The 14,348-nt window shown below is 40.6% G+C and overlaps 1 protein-coding gene across 2 annotated transcripts in view; it reads right to left on the reverse strand.

The window, feature by feature from the left end:
- Positions 1–14,348, reverse strand: part of ARHGAP28 (Rho GTPase activating protein 28) — a 76,504-nt gene that overhangs the window by 35,374 nt on the left and 26,782 nt on the right. The window lies entirely within an intron of this gene.

The raw sequence follows: 14,348 nt of genomic DNA on the forward strand, positions 1-14,348 counted from the left end.
GCTGACTAGACCTGTGGTCCCGGGGCCTGCTCCTATCACTTGGGTGGACACAGGCAGTTCCTTCCATGCTACTGCTGAGCCCAGACACAGCAGGGGGTAACACGGACAATTTGGATGCAAACCTGCCTGTGTGCTACTAGCCAGCTGCCAAGAAGCAAAGCTTTCAGATGGGTGACCAAACTTCAGCAGACAAAAATATGCTGTTGTGCTGTGGAGACAAATATCCTCCAGGAAGAGAGGTGCCACCTTCAGTGCTTTTATCTTCTCTTCTCACAAACAGCAAGTGACTGTTTTTAAGCACAACACTGAAACTGTTATTAATTAGGATGAGCCCCAGTCATGGAAAGTGAGAAGAATTTGTGACACACATGTGCTTAAAGCTATTGGATGCTTTCCACACAGTCTCCTGCGGCGGGGACGTGAGCTTTTCAGTGTTTGTTCAACAAGACTCAGGTGACTGACGTACCCACCAATAAACCATCGCTGCAGTGGGTATAGGGTCTGGGATCTTTTTGTCTGGATTCACATTTCTCTCTTCCCTACTTCAGCACCAGCAAAGAAACAAAACTGCGGGCCTCACAGATACCATGAGTATTGCGCCAAGTGTCCTGAAGCAGAGATGTTAACTAGGAGAATCCGAACCCCTGAGAAGCAGCCAGCAAAATTATGCAGTCAGTGGGGAGAGGGCTGGGATGGGGAAGCAGTCCTTGCTAGCCAATTGCTCACTGCTATGAGAAGTTTTGCTCCTTTGTTTGAGAGGTGATAGCGAACACAAATAAGGAAAAAGGCAAAGCTTCCTGGCACTCTCAAGGCCTTTGGGGCCCCTTTCCACTCAGGGCTGTGCAAGGAGAAAGCCTATGCCAAGGGCTGGTGTCCCTCCCCCGTTTCCTCTGTAGCCTGGAGCTCTGCCTGAGCCCCCCACACTGCTGCTCACTGTGTATCGATACCAGTCTTGGCCTAAAGTTTTGTTAAAAAATAAGCCTGCACATCTGCTGTAGAGCACAGCCCAGAGCAGCAGTCGCAGAAATAACACTCTCGCTGTGCTGGAGTCAAAGGCATGCTGGGATGAGCACAGATTTTCCCTTTTTGTTTTCACTTTGCTGCCTCCCATCACTTAGTCATGGTCAGGGAATTTAAACACTTCCTGCCCTCCCAGTGTGAGTCTTGACCATGACCCTTGTGCTCTTCGGGCACCACACCAGACTGATCCCTGGGCTTTGACTCCATCAGCACTTCTAACAGCTAACTCAAACCAAGGCTTTTCATTTCACCATATTAGGAAGAAAGAGGCTTGGTGAGTTGTTTCTTTTCTCCTCACAGTGAGTTCTGTAATATTACCGTACCAAAAAGCTAAATGCAAAACAGATCACGGAACATGGCAACAACTGCTGTGACAACCAGCTTTACCAAATACGTCAAAGGTTACTGGGTAATTAACATGTATTTACAACAATATTAAAAGTATGGAGCTTATTTTGAAAATCAACTGAACAAAGTCTCCTGAGAATCTCATATTTGAAACTTGTTATCTCCGCCCAGATTAAATCACAGTGTAAAATTCCTGTAACAAGAAAGATCAGGCAGGTATGGTTTATTCTTATTGGTAAACAACTGATGCGTCAGTGGCATGGAAGACCCCCATCTACAACAAGCTTGCTTCCAGGTGGTCTGGTACAATTCTTCTCCAGTTATTCTCAGTCTCATGTTCTGGAAAAGTTCTCTAGCTGCCATTTTGACCCATATACCTGGAGCTTCTGTCCTGGAGGAAGTGGTGTTGTTTTATGTGATAATAGCAGTTGTCTTCACTTCCTCCACTCAAAGCTGTTGAAAACAGTTTCAGGAAAAAGGAAAGAATTCCTACTGAGGAAACAAAGCATATTCCTCACTGCTTTTAATTCATTCTTGGAGGACACAACGAGTACTGACTCAGCATGCCTGTCTCAGAAATAGCTCAACAAGCCCAGGTTGCCTGTCACTTGGGAACTCTGGTAGCAGGAAACCTATGTTCCTTATATCTTTCTCACCCTTGAGGCTTTCTGGTTTGTTTGCCCTTTTCCTTAGTGTCTATAGAGAAGTTTACAAGGATAATTTTTTTTTCTACTAAGCCAAGTCTGTTGTTCTTACAGAAAATTTGAACAGCAGTCTCGTTAGACAAGGACCAATCGCAAAGCTCATGCTCCATTTCCTCTGGTCTCTCACACACACAGGCAGTGGTGAGCTAATGTGAATGGCTGACTAAAACTGAATGCAGGAGGGGTCTCAGATCCTGGCTTCCTAGATGGAAAACACTGGTAGAAAAAGATGAAACACCAAACAAAAATTACAGTGACTCCACTGAGGTGAAACTGTTTTCAGGATGTAGTTATAAACAAAACAAAACAAAAACCCGTGCAGACACAAACCAAAATACTTGAAAACAAAAGAAAATGAAAGAAGGGAAAAGTATACTACAATGGTCAGTGTTATCAAAGAACCCTTCTGTTGCTGGGCATCAGTCACACAAGAAAGGGTTGAAGAGTGCCAGTAGGGAAAAACATGATGGTATCGCGTAGAGAGCGTTTTTGCAAAGAAGTGGGGTGTTTCCATGGGACACAAGGAAGCTGATTCAACTGCGTGTGACTCTAGTTTGCAGTTTTGTTGTGTTTGTATTGCTGATAAAATGCAAGAGCAAAGCAGGCCCACTAAACGTATTATTTATGTTCTGTATATCGAGCAGTAGTGAGCTGTTGGGGGTCTGCCAGCACACTCTGATTTCAGGATAGCCATGGTAAATCCAATAAGCACTTCTTATCCTATCCCCAAAGCAGAGGTTAGTCACACTGCATGAAGAACTGGTTCAGTGACACCTAATGATTGCTCATGGGCTGACTAATGAGAAAGCTAGGCTTGTGTTTTCAGTTTAATTAAGTAATGGGTGGTAAAGAATCCATAAAACAGACAGAGAGCAATAAAGCCACCTTGTAGTTAAAACAAGCATTTAATCCTAGTTTACACAGAGACAGGACATCTTATTCTTCTGGATCATTATGTTTGATTTAATTCAGTGAGTCCTGAATTAAGTTCATCACAATTAGTCACATCCACAGGAAAGGGGAAGATGCAGGAAACAAATTATCCTGGCCATTTGGGCACCAAAAGCCACCTTTTCATATTGCAATCATTCTATCAGTGTACCCACTCATTCCAGTGAAGTCAGTAGTGCCAGAATAACACAACAGCAGCAGAGTACTTTGTTGTTGTCTGTCCCCAATCTTTCTGTCTTACAGTTTATCATAACTATTAATCAACTTCTGACAAAATAAATAATTACTCTCTTTCTCCTTAACTCTTCTTGAATGTAAAAAGGGAGATAGTACCTTGCATTGGCAGGGAAACAACATTTCTTCCTCGTAGCTAAGAACTATGTTTTTGTCTGTTCTGAATTTTTAGGAAGCAGTCATGTACCAGTGTTTCCTTTTTCTTTTTTCCTCAAATGTGTAAAAGCTCCAGGCAGAGTATTTCCAGCAAATGGAAATACTACCTCTGTGCACAGTTCATGGCTTGTTTTTAGCCAGCACTCTTCCCCCAAATCTCTTGTCTTCTGCTTCCTTCCTGCTGACCCAGTTTGCTGTCTGCTTGCTTCCTTCTCTTTGTGCTCAGTGGCTTCTAATCACAGAGAGGGGTATATCTCAGGCAACATCCCTCAACTCCATCTGCTTACTTCTGTTTCTGATTATCTTGCAGATGTTAGGAAAAATGTAGGCAGTGGACCTTAAAGTTTCATCTTTCTTTCCCTAACATCTAGCATTTAACCTACCATGCTCATTATTTGCACTGAGGTGTCACAAGCCTCTATTGCAACAGAGTCTTTGAGTGAGATGCAAAATGCAACTTAATTTCAGTGGTATTTTTTTCATCCTGTTGCCTAGCAGAATTCTAAAATCATATTAATCTCATTGGTCTGTTACAAAGCTCTGTTTGAAAATAAGCTGAGCTATCACATTACGGTATCAGCTACAGTCAGTACTTTGTATGCCTTTGTATTCCACAAAACATTCTGCAAATGATACTTCTGTAAATGATTAATTTTATTTCCAAAGATCCTTTTTATCTCTGAAAACACTTTTTTTTGGACCAAAAAGACTTGTTTAACAAGTCTTAGGATTAAAGATTTAATAGAGAAAAAACTTATAAGATTTAAAGGACTTGCAAGACATAAAAGGGTTTTCTTTATTTATTCATAACTCATCTTCAGTTCATCAAGGTGCTAGCTGCAGTCAGGACATTCAGCTTTGAAGCCTGCATGTCAGTGTTACCTGCAGCATCTGAAAATGCATTTCACCTTGTCTTCTTCAGCTCTCTGACGCAACGTTTTCGTCAGTGGCACAGAAGACCCCCATCTACAACAAGGACCACATTGTGACTGCCCTGCGGCTGAGCATGGAGATTGCAGAATAATCTCTCTCTGTTTGTGCGTGTCAGTGGGGGGGCTCTCACAATCAGACCCTTTGAGATAGTGGAGAGCAGGGAATATGCTTGCTAGGTATCGCCTGCTGGCAACGATGACCTCTGGGGACACGACCCAGACCTCCTCTCCATGCTGGCAATCACATCACTTCAGCACTGGCCTGATACAACAGGGACAGTGCACTACATGGCTTAAATGCATCTGTCAAAATCTGAAAGGGACTCTATTTTGTCTTCATTGTCCTAACAAAGCTGTTCCCAAAGGGCAGCAGGGATTCCCAAATGATTAACGCTAACAAGAGTATGTTGTTACCCCCCCCCTTTTTTTTTTTCAAGTAAATTGGAAGAGGATTCTTTTCTCATAGATTAAGAGGCAGCGGAATATGCTGGTTTTGAATTCTTAAGACTTAAGGATGAGCAATCACGGCAGAATATGTTAGATATAAGTCACAATGGCTATGGGCAGAATAAAAAAATGTCTAGACATGGCCTGCAGCAGGCAGAAGTTATGCCTGTGAGTAGCCACATCTTAAACTCATTTTGTTATTAGAGGTGACAAATTTTCTGTTTTGTTGATGCTTGCTTAAACACAATTAATTTTATATGAAACACATCCACACATCTAGGGAAGACCAAGTATTTCCAGGAAGAAACACAAGCACATGGAGCATGCACTGTACCGGAGGAAACTCCGTTCTTCCAGGAAATGTTTGATCTATTGTGCATGTACAGTATAAATGCTTTGTGCCTGAGCACTGAACCCAGGGAATCTGTACATACATCCTAATGATGGTCAGGGCCTTCAGGAGCATCAGGCTCACTGCTTGTGCACTGTATTGTTTTTCTACTCATGCTGAGTAGATGTCTCAAAAAAATTCTGTCTGGCAGTCATCCAGAGATATTGCTGGATAGCTGAGAACCCCAAAATCCAGTGTAAACCCTTCAGATTCCACCCAGACAGAATGTAAAATCAATATATATGATGGCCCTGGACATACTACTGTATGGCATGAGTTACTTGGTTAAGCCGTACAGTAGGCATGAGGCAGACACATTTCATTCTGCAGCTGGGTACAGGCAGCTACCTAGGGTGTTAGCCCAAGTAGCAAGCAAAAATGAAACAGAGTCATATGAATGAAAAGGAAATGGGGGAGCACAATTGCATTAGATTCTATCGAAAGTCTGGGACTGTACCAATGCTGGTTGCTGCATTCATTAGGTTCGTCCTCAGAGAGCCATCTGTGGCAGTGAGGGAACTCTCAAGAAAGGCTCTGGAAAAGCTGTGTTTCTCTTTTGCATTTGTTCTGGCAGGGTCACTTTTGAGGTAAGAAACAGCTCCGTATGCACTTCCAGGGAACAGCACCACCTCAAACTCACTGGCGTACATCAGGGCATGAATGTGTGGGCAACTAAAAATCCTAAGGAGGCTAGGAGGTGCCAGGTAGTGAGCAGATTGGTCCAGAATCTTCTCTCGCATTAAAATCTGTAAGTTTTTGTCAACAACTCACATGTATCCAGAGTCACTATTTACAAAACAACAGGATAGAGTTAAGAATAAGGGAAATGCACACATTTGCGAGCTCAGATGAGGCTTAAATCATTCAACAAGCAACGAAGCAAACCAAGTAAAATCCATAGGGAAGGTAAACAGGACAGTGTTACAATATTTTTGGCTCTGGTGCCACAAACGAGATTTTTTAAAGAGAAAGAAATATGGAAACACTCATCAGGCACGAAGTAAGCATCGACACATAAGGGGTCAAACTTGCTGCAGCTCTCAGTACACTTTCTTATTTTGCCTGCATTTATGTAGTAATTGTGGAAGAATATCTAATTATTTTTATTTTAGAGCCTTCTAAATTAGTTGTCCCTTCAACTAACATGCTTACTGTCATTAAATGAGCTCATATTGTTTATAGAACTTTGTCTCTCTGAAGCACTTCAAGAGACAAATAGAGTCATTTTGTCTGAATTAAGGAAGCATCATAAAGAACTGGACCATACTATCTCCTGGAAGGCTTCTAATGCAATTACATATATCACAAGTGTAAGCTCTTTAAGCCCCTGACATAAGGAAAGAAAGGAGGCATATACTTCCTGAGAGTGAACATGTAAACTAAATGGGAGCATGAAGTCATGCAATATGCTTTGAAGTTTTCTTTGTGCTTAGCTTTAAGTGGACCCCAGATGTTACTGTCTCCTTTCCTATAATCAATACACACTTTTAAGTAAACACTTTTTTTTGAAGGCTTCAGAACCAAAGCAAACAGTCAGCACTTATTTTCCTAAGACAATGTTTTCCTTAAACGTGTTTTAATGTATACAGGAGGCAATGACTGAGCTACAAAATATGAATGTTGGCTCTCTAATGAATTAATTTTTATTTTAGTCATAAATTTTAACAGTTACCCTGCGATCCACAGAAAATAATTTTGAACATGATGCTTAAAAGTATTCTCTGCACTGGACTGAAATAATGTTGAAACGTACATTAATTTTTTAAAGCTAAGCAACACACTGCATATTTATTTTATTGAAAAAAAAATAGTTATGAGGGCAAGATACTGTTAAATCTTTTGACAGAGTGGGGAGTATCTTCACACTGTCATTACTAAAATCCTAGATCGGATTCTCAGCTAGTTACAGCCTCACTGGCTTAATTTATCCCTTATGTTTAAATTCAGAACATCCTTCTTTGTGGTATTGCTAATTCTGAAATTATTACAAATTACAAAAATTGCTTGAAAAACATAGCTTCTCACCATTCCAGTTTTTCTCTGCAGTTCTGGGTTGGCTGTCAGGCAATTCTGAACCCTCAGCTTGTATTTTCCATGGTGTATTGTACTTTGTGGCATACTGAATCAGTGAGAAGGAATGAAAAATTTGCTGGAAAATGTTGTAGCCACACAGAAACCAAGATGTGTGCACAATTCTATTTTTATTGCCACTCAAGCACATTTGTAAAGATTGTATGAATTTGGAAAGAGTCCTGCATTTGCTGGATAGACTCTACTTTTGTTAATGAGACTGCTTAATAAGTCAGTGTAGTTGAGATGTCTGGAAGAATTACCTCAAGGAACTATGTTCTTATTTTTACCTGACAAAAAATGTTTATATGTCAGCTAATATAGAACGTACAGAAAACTAGTTTTTCAGCACATTGTCTGTTGATTGCTCTTGTCAGTGTCCAGAAAAATGTGCGACTTTGTCCTGAATGACTTGAGCATCTCTACTGCCATCTCCCTTTCAGTCCATTTGCAGCCATCCCCAAATCATTCCTTTTCTCCTACCTCTTCAGCTTCCCAGAAGGCAAATGTTGCTGGGCTGGGTGAGAGCCTCGAGTAGAGGAGAAGCAATGAAGGCATTTGAGATGGGTTTTCTGCACAGACCCATGTGCAGGAGATGCCAGTGCAGCACAGGGGGCCCACAAACACTGGGAAGGGGTGAGGACTGCAGCTGATGGGTGTGCTTCCCGTTTCTTCAATCACATTTGACAGTCATATTTCTGTATCAGAAACAGTCATACACCAGCCTCTCTTTTCAACCAGTTCTAAATATTTACAAAAAGTTCAGGGTCAAAACATACTTCAAATTAAAAAAATAATAATAATTCCCAAAGAATCACAAACAGATAGGTCAAATTAACAGAGGTAAATCTTCTTGGCTTTGCTGAAGACAATGGAATTTTCACCTTTAGGCCATAAAAAGCATGCTACATTAAAACAGGATTTGACTAACATTTTTGAGGGAAACTGAACAACTAATTTCTTAGTAATAAATTCATTTTCTTTGTTTCGCTCATTTTAAAATTAAATAATAACATATTATTTGGTAACTTCTCTCAGTCAGTACATCAGTAACTACAAGCATAGGTGTGTAAGCATAAAGACAAAGCTGAACTTTAAAAAAAAACCACAGTAGACTCCTGTTGGAAATTGATTTTGAAAATTTTCGTTTATAATGTAAGCACAGAAATGTGTTGGCAAGAAGCTCCTAAGTTGTCAGATAAGTCTATGAAAGGTCAAGTTCAGAGGAAGGAGATGTAACCAAAACTGAGGACAGAGCAAAGCTGAAGAGCAGAAGCTTAGAGTTGGAGGAGACAAAGCCAACAGCCAGAGAACACCAAGTAAAAGATCACAGATCTCCAAAGAACAGACATTTGCAAAGGACACGATGGACCAAAGATAGAACTTATTTTATTATATTCTCTGGTTTTCAACAGAGGAACAAAGAGCGAAACACCAAACTGCTATAAAGTTCCTATCAATAAGTTATAAAAGACATTCTGTGAACTTAAAATGATTTCTCTGTTCATTATAAGGTGATAGAAGGAACATCTTCATGGGAATTGTCAAAGCAAAACCTTAAACTTCAAGTTGCTTTTTTTCTAATTTGTGTTTGAATGTTTGTACTATTTGCCTGTGAAAAAAAAGATCTTTCTATGTAAGGAGCCAAAAAATCAATGATGCTTCCAAGCTGTACTCCAGTGAGAGCTGGAAATATTTGACTAAGTTACATTTCTTTGCAATGTCTATAAAAAAGGCAAATATCAGAATAAGAAAAATCAGTTCTTCAGAGGGAACACCAATAGATGGTATCCAGCAGATTCACAGTTTCCTCAACTACATTTTTTTTCTCCTGCTAATTTTATTTTAGAGATTTATCTGAACTATTTTATCCATAAACATTCTGAGAGAAGCTGCAACATGCCAGGTGTTTCAAAGTTAGATATTCAAACACATTGCAGGTCTTGAAACTATGGGAGCTAGAGACCACTAATATTTACAAAATATGATGCCATCATTTGGAATTCCTCAATAATGTAATTCTGAATCCTACAAGCAGCCTTACTGAAGCCAGACAAATGATTTTTGTGCATAGGATTTGGAAGTTAATGCCTCTTAATACTGACATTGGGAGAGTAAAACATAGCTCTTGGAAATCTCAAAAGAAATCTCAGAAAAAATCTCACTGGAGCAAAGTCTTCAGTGCAGAAGAAGTTATATTACTATTAGCCTCAACCACAGTAACACAGGTACAAAATGCCTATTAATGTTATCCTGGGAAGTACAAACCCCAGATGGCCCAGAACCATGCCAGGAAGTACTACTTTTCGTAAACACAGTGTATTATAAGAAGGTATTACTCTTGACTATTTTGAGTTACTAGTTTATTCTGGCTTTCTCTAAGCTGTTCTGGGTTTGCACCATCTCACCTTGGGAAAGCAGGAAGAGGACTCTGGATAATTGAATCTTTTGCTGTGTAGAGTGCTCCTCAGTCACAGCTGAGAATCTGAACCCAGATGTCAATAATATCATGCAATAGATAATAGAAGCAGGATCACGACTTTGGTAACTACTAGAACTCCCCAGCTACTCCCTGTTTAATTAACAATAAGGGCAAGAACTAATTCATCTTAACAAGAGAACCAAGAGGGTGTCAAATAATACAAAGTGGTATCTCTAAAATCACATAGCTGTTTGCCACTGAAGACTGTTAAAAATAGAATCATTGAATCATAGAATCCTTAGAGTTGGAAAGGACCTCTGAAGGCTATCTAGTCCATGCAATTAACAGGGACTAAACAGCTAGATCAGGTTGCCCAGGGCCTTATCCAGCCTCACCTTGAAGGTCTCCAGGGATGGGGCATTCACCACCTCTCCGGGCAACCTGTTCCAGTGCCTCACCACCCGCCATGTAAAAGACTTTTTCCTTATATCTAACCTAAATCTACTTCTTTGAGCTTGAAACCATTTCACCTTGTTCTGTCACAACAGACCCTGCTGAAGAGTCTGTTCTCTTCTTTCCCGTAGCTCCCCTTTTGATACTGACAGGCCGCTATCAAGTCACCTCGCAACCTTCTCTTCTCCAGGCTGAACAGCCCCAGTTCTATCTCACCTCGTAGGAGAGGTGTTGCACTCCTTGGATCATTTTTGTGGCCCTTCTCTGGACATCCTCCAGCAGGTCTATGTCTCCCGTACTGAGGACTCCACATCTGGACAAAGTACTCCAGGTGAGGCCTTGCCAGGGCAGAATAGAGGGCCAGGATCACCTCCCTCAACCTGCTGGCCATGCTTCTTTTGGTGCAGCCCAGGATATGGTTGGCTTTCTGGGCTGTGAGGACACATTGCTGGCTCAGGTCCAGCTTCCTAGGCACCAGTACCCCCAGGTCTTTTTCGGCAGGGCTGCACTTAATTCTTTTGTGCCCCAGCGTGTTTTGGTAATGGGGGTTGCCTCAATCCAAGATTTTGCATTTGGATTTGTTGAACCTCATGAGGTTCTCCTGGGCCCACAGCTCAAGCCTGTCTAGGTCCCTCTGGATGGCATCCCGTTCCTCTGGTGTGTCGACTGCACCCCACAGCTTGGTGTCATCAGCAAACTTGCTGAGGGTGCACTTGACCCCACTGTCAGCGTAATTGATGAAGATATTAAAGAGTATCAGTCCCAGCACCTGTAGAAGCATTTCTTATTCTTTTTGGCACCCCTAGTCAAGTTTAGTTCTAGCTGGGCGTTGGCATTCGTGACCCCATTCTTATACAGCCTAGCAGCTTCCTAATACTCTTCCCATGGTACCTGTCCCTGTTTCCACTGCCTGTGCATTTTCTTCTTGCTCTTCAGTTTGACCAGCAGGTCCCAGTTCAGCCATACTGGTCTCTTGCTTTCCTTTCCTCACCTGGGGATGGAGAGCTCTTGCACACTGAAGAAAGCCTCCTTAAAAATATGCCAGCTCTGATACAAGAGACAGTTTGTGATTTAAAAGTCTGGTACATGGTGAGTAATAGAACTGCTAATCTCTAAGTCCTACAGAGCACGGCTGAAGTTTGTAGCTGAGCTTTGTCAACCCCGTACATATTTTTGGCTGGATAACCTCTAAAAAGTAATTAGCATTGCTATGCAAACACAGTAAATCATGTCTGAAAGCTCACATGCTCATGTCAAATGGGTACAACTAAGCTGTTGCTGTGCCCTCTGTCATGGTGAATACATGCACCTCTTCCCACTCCTGCCTAGATAAGAGCCATGATCTATGACAGGAGACGAAGATTCACAGGGCATTCATCCATCTTTTAATGATCATGTTAGATCTTTCACTACACAGGCACTTCATGAATGTTGTGAAGCTGTAATATTATCCTTCCCAAGAGGACACCAAATTACTTATCCATGCTTTTGGTAAAATGCATCTTGTCTGAACTGTTGCAGCTCACTAACTCTGGCAGATTTCCAGTCAAGCGCTATATTTACATCAGTTACAATTGATTCAAAATGTGTCCACAAGATTTTGGACAGGCTAACACATCTTCACATGTTTAATCAAAAACAGAGACACTAGACAGCTTTTCAGTAAAACAAAGGAATAATCATGATTATACGTCTAGTACTTTGGTTTCAGTTGTTGTCCTTGGTTGGTGTTCAGCCACTGCTTGGTCTGGTATCTTTTCTGCCCCTCCAGGCACAGGTTATGCATCCAAAAGGGACCAAAAGGGACAGTCACCTAACTCAGTTTCAGAAGCAACTGAAGAATTGAAGTACAGGCCGTATTCAGTTACAGGGAGGGTAAGTGCTATTGCGTGCAAACTTGGTTTTAAAGGTGATACTGAGGCTTTTAAGTCACAGAGACATATGAAAATTTTCCTTCCACTTCATTGCATACTATTACACTCATTGTCTTTTTCTGCAGACGATATGCTTGCCCAGCTTCCTGGGATTTTGACCACCTAAATTCAAGCCTTATCTTTTAAATTTGGCTGTGATTAAAACAGCTGTTATTTATTCTTTTGTTTGGCACAAGTTTCTGCAAGATTGCCATAAAGTCAGTCTGTTTGTATTGTAATGTACTGTTAATCTCTTTTTCCTTTATGAAATACACACACAATACCCTAAGGGGAAGATTATTATATATGGTTTCATACATACATATATACGTGAATACACAGCAAAGATTTGAACAAAGGGAAGGAATATTTTGGTAATCTTTTAAAAGAAGATGAAGCCTTTGTGAAAAAGCCATTTAACGTATGTAGTGGAACGTTTCCTAAGTTATGAACCAAGGGATCAACATTAATTTGTTGCTAAATGGAAGATTAATTCAAGATAAAAATGGAATATACTTTATTCAAAGTCCATTTGTGTAGGAGAAAGATGTATCTAATTAAGAGGCTGCTATATCACTATAAGCACTTATGCATAGTTCACCACCAAAAGTTCTCCAAAACAATGCATTTTAAAAGACTTTCTTCTAAAGAGTAATTAAAACTTGAAAAAAATTTAATAATGTTAGGTTCATTTTTATCAGAATTTGGTGATTACCTTGAACAGCATTAACAGTAGATAAATTCTAGCTATTTAGAAACATCTGCATTTCTATGTCTCAGAAATGTTAAGAATTAGGAATCACTTTTGAAGTGCACTGCAAAGCCCTGCCTAGAAAAGCCGTACTATCTAGGAGTGTGTTATCATTTCATTGCATGCACTGGATCACCTTCCTTGGGACCAATCAGGAGAAAATCCAGCAATGGGAGACCCCTCAGAATTCTATTAATATGAAAAAGAAGTTGCAAAATCACAGAAGGCAGTTTGGGCAGTTCCATTGATGCCAGTAAGCTCTATCATCCAACCTGACTGAACACTGTTGGGTCTCGTAATGACACTTTATTTGCTGAAGAAAAATCTCTTAGTGCTAGAATTTTAACTGTCTAGTAGAAATTTCAGAATGAACCTGCTGATCTGCTTCTTTTATTCTAAATATTCTAAATCACTACCATAGCTAGTGTAAGTCAAATCACCTGGGATATTAGCTGCCTGGATTTCCTTTCAGTGAAACTTTGTGTCTGACAAGAAAGTACTCGCTCTTTCATTCTGATCAAAGTCAACTAAAATCAATTATGCACTCATCATATTGGATCATGATCACCATACTGTGCTGCTCTGCAGCATCCCATACCATTTGAGACTTCCCTTTGATACTCAGTGTATACCTTGTGATGCTTCAACAGAGGAAACAACAGGGGAAGAAATCCTTGAAAAGTTTTCTCCAAGGCAAGGAGTATTATTTCTGTCAGCGGTCATGACCCTGGCTCATGACATTTTACTGCAGGGAGACTTTGGAACTGGAAATATTGTGTTGGCCATTTCAGCGTTGGCAAACTCTAAGGGAACAGGAGTTCCTAAATGCAATTCCTCTAACACTCCTTATCTTTACTCTGGAGATGTAAACACCACACTGACCAGCCAGCAGGAGAGAAACCCCCTGGAATTCCTACATGTGCAATGAGAAATCCTGTCCCTGAGTGCTGGACTGATGGCCTATTGTCTGTATTTTCATTTATTTAGGGTACATAAATAAGCTTCCAGTTTGATTAAAACAATGTGGACATGTCCTGGTTTTCAGCTCCCTTGATTTTTTCCAGTTTTCATGACTAGATGAACAGTTTTAACTGCTACTCACCACCAGACCTTGTTGCACTGTACCAGACAGAAGCACCTCCAAATGGAAAGCATCCATTAGAAAAAGCCAGAAATCCCTGACTACTAGATGTACAGAATCAAGACGAATTTGAGCACACCTTGATTGTAGAAACACTTTAGCTCATTTAGTCATGTAATCTGTATGAATGTATCACTTAAACTGTCAGACCTCATTTTCCTGCCATGGAATGATATGCCACAAGTTTCTTCTTCCCTTAAAGCTAGCTTTCTATAACCCTCTACTAGTGTGCAAGTTAAATTACAGCCACAACACTGTATTGAAATACACAGCAATATCACAGACATCTGCATGACATCCAAAACAAAAAGGCTAAAAAAGCAAATTTTTGGATGCCAAGTCAAATGAAAGCAAAAAAGGGGGGAAACATGATTAATTCAATTTGAAGTAAAGGCTTTTCTCCCTCTGGAACATT

The sequence above is a fragment of the Numida meleagris genome, chromosome 2 (assembly GCF_002078875.1).
Source record: "Numida meleagris isolate 19003 breed g44 Domestic line chromosome 2, NumMel1.0, whole genome shotgun sequence".
In the NCBI taxonomy this organism is placed as follows: Eukaryota; Metazoa; Chordata; class Aves; order Galliformes; family Numididae; genus Numida; species Numida meleagris.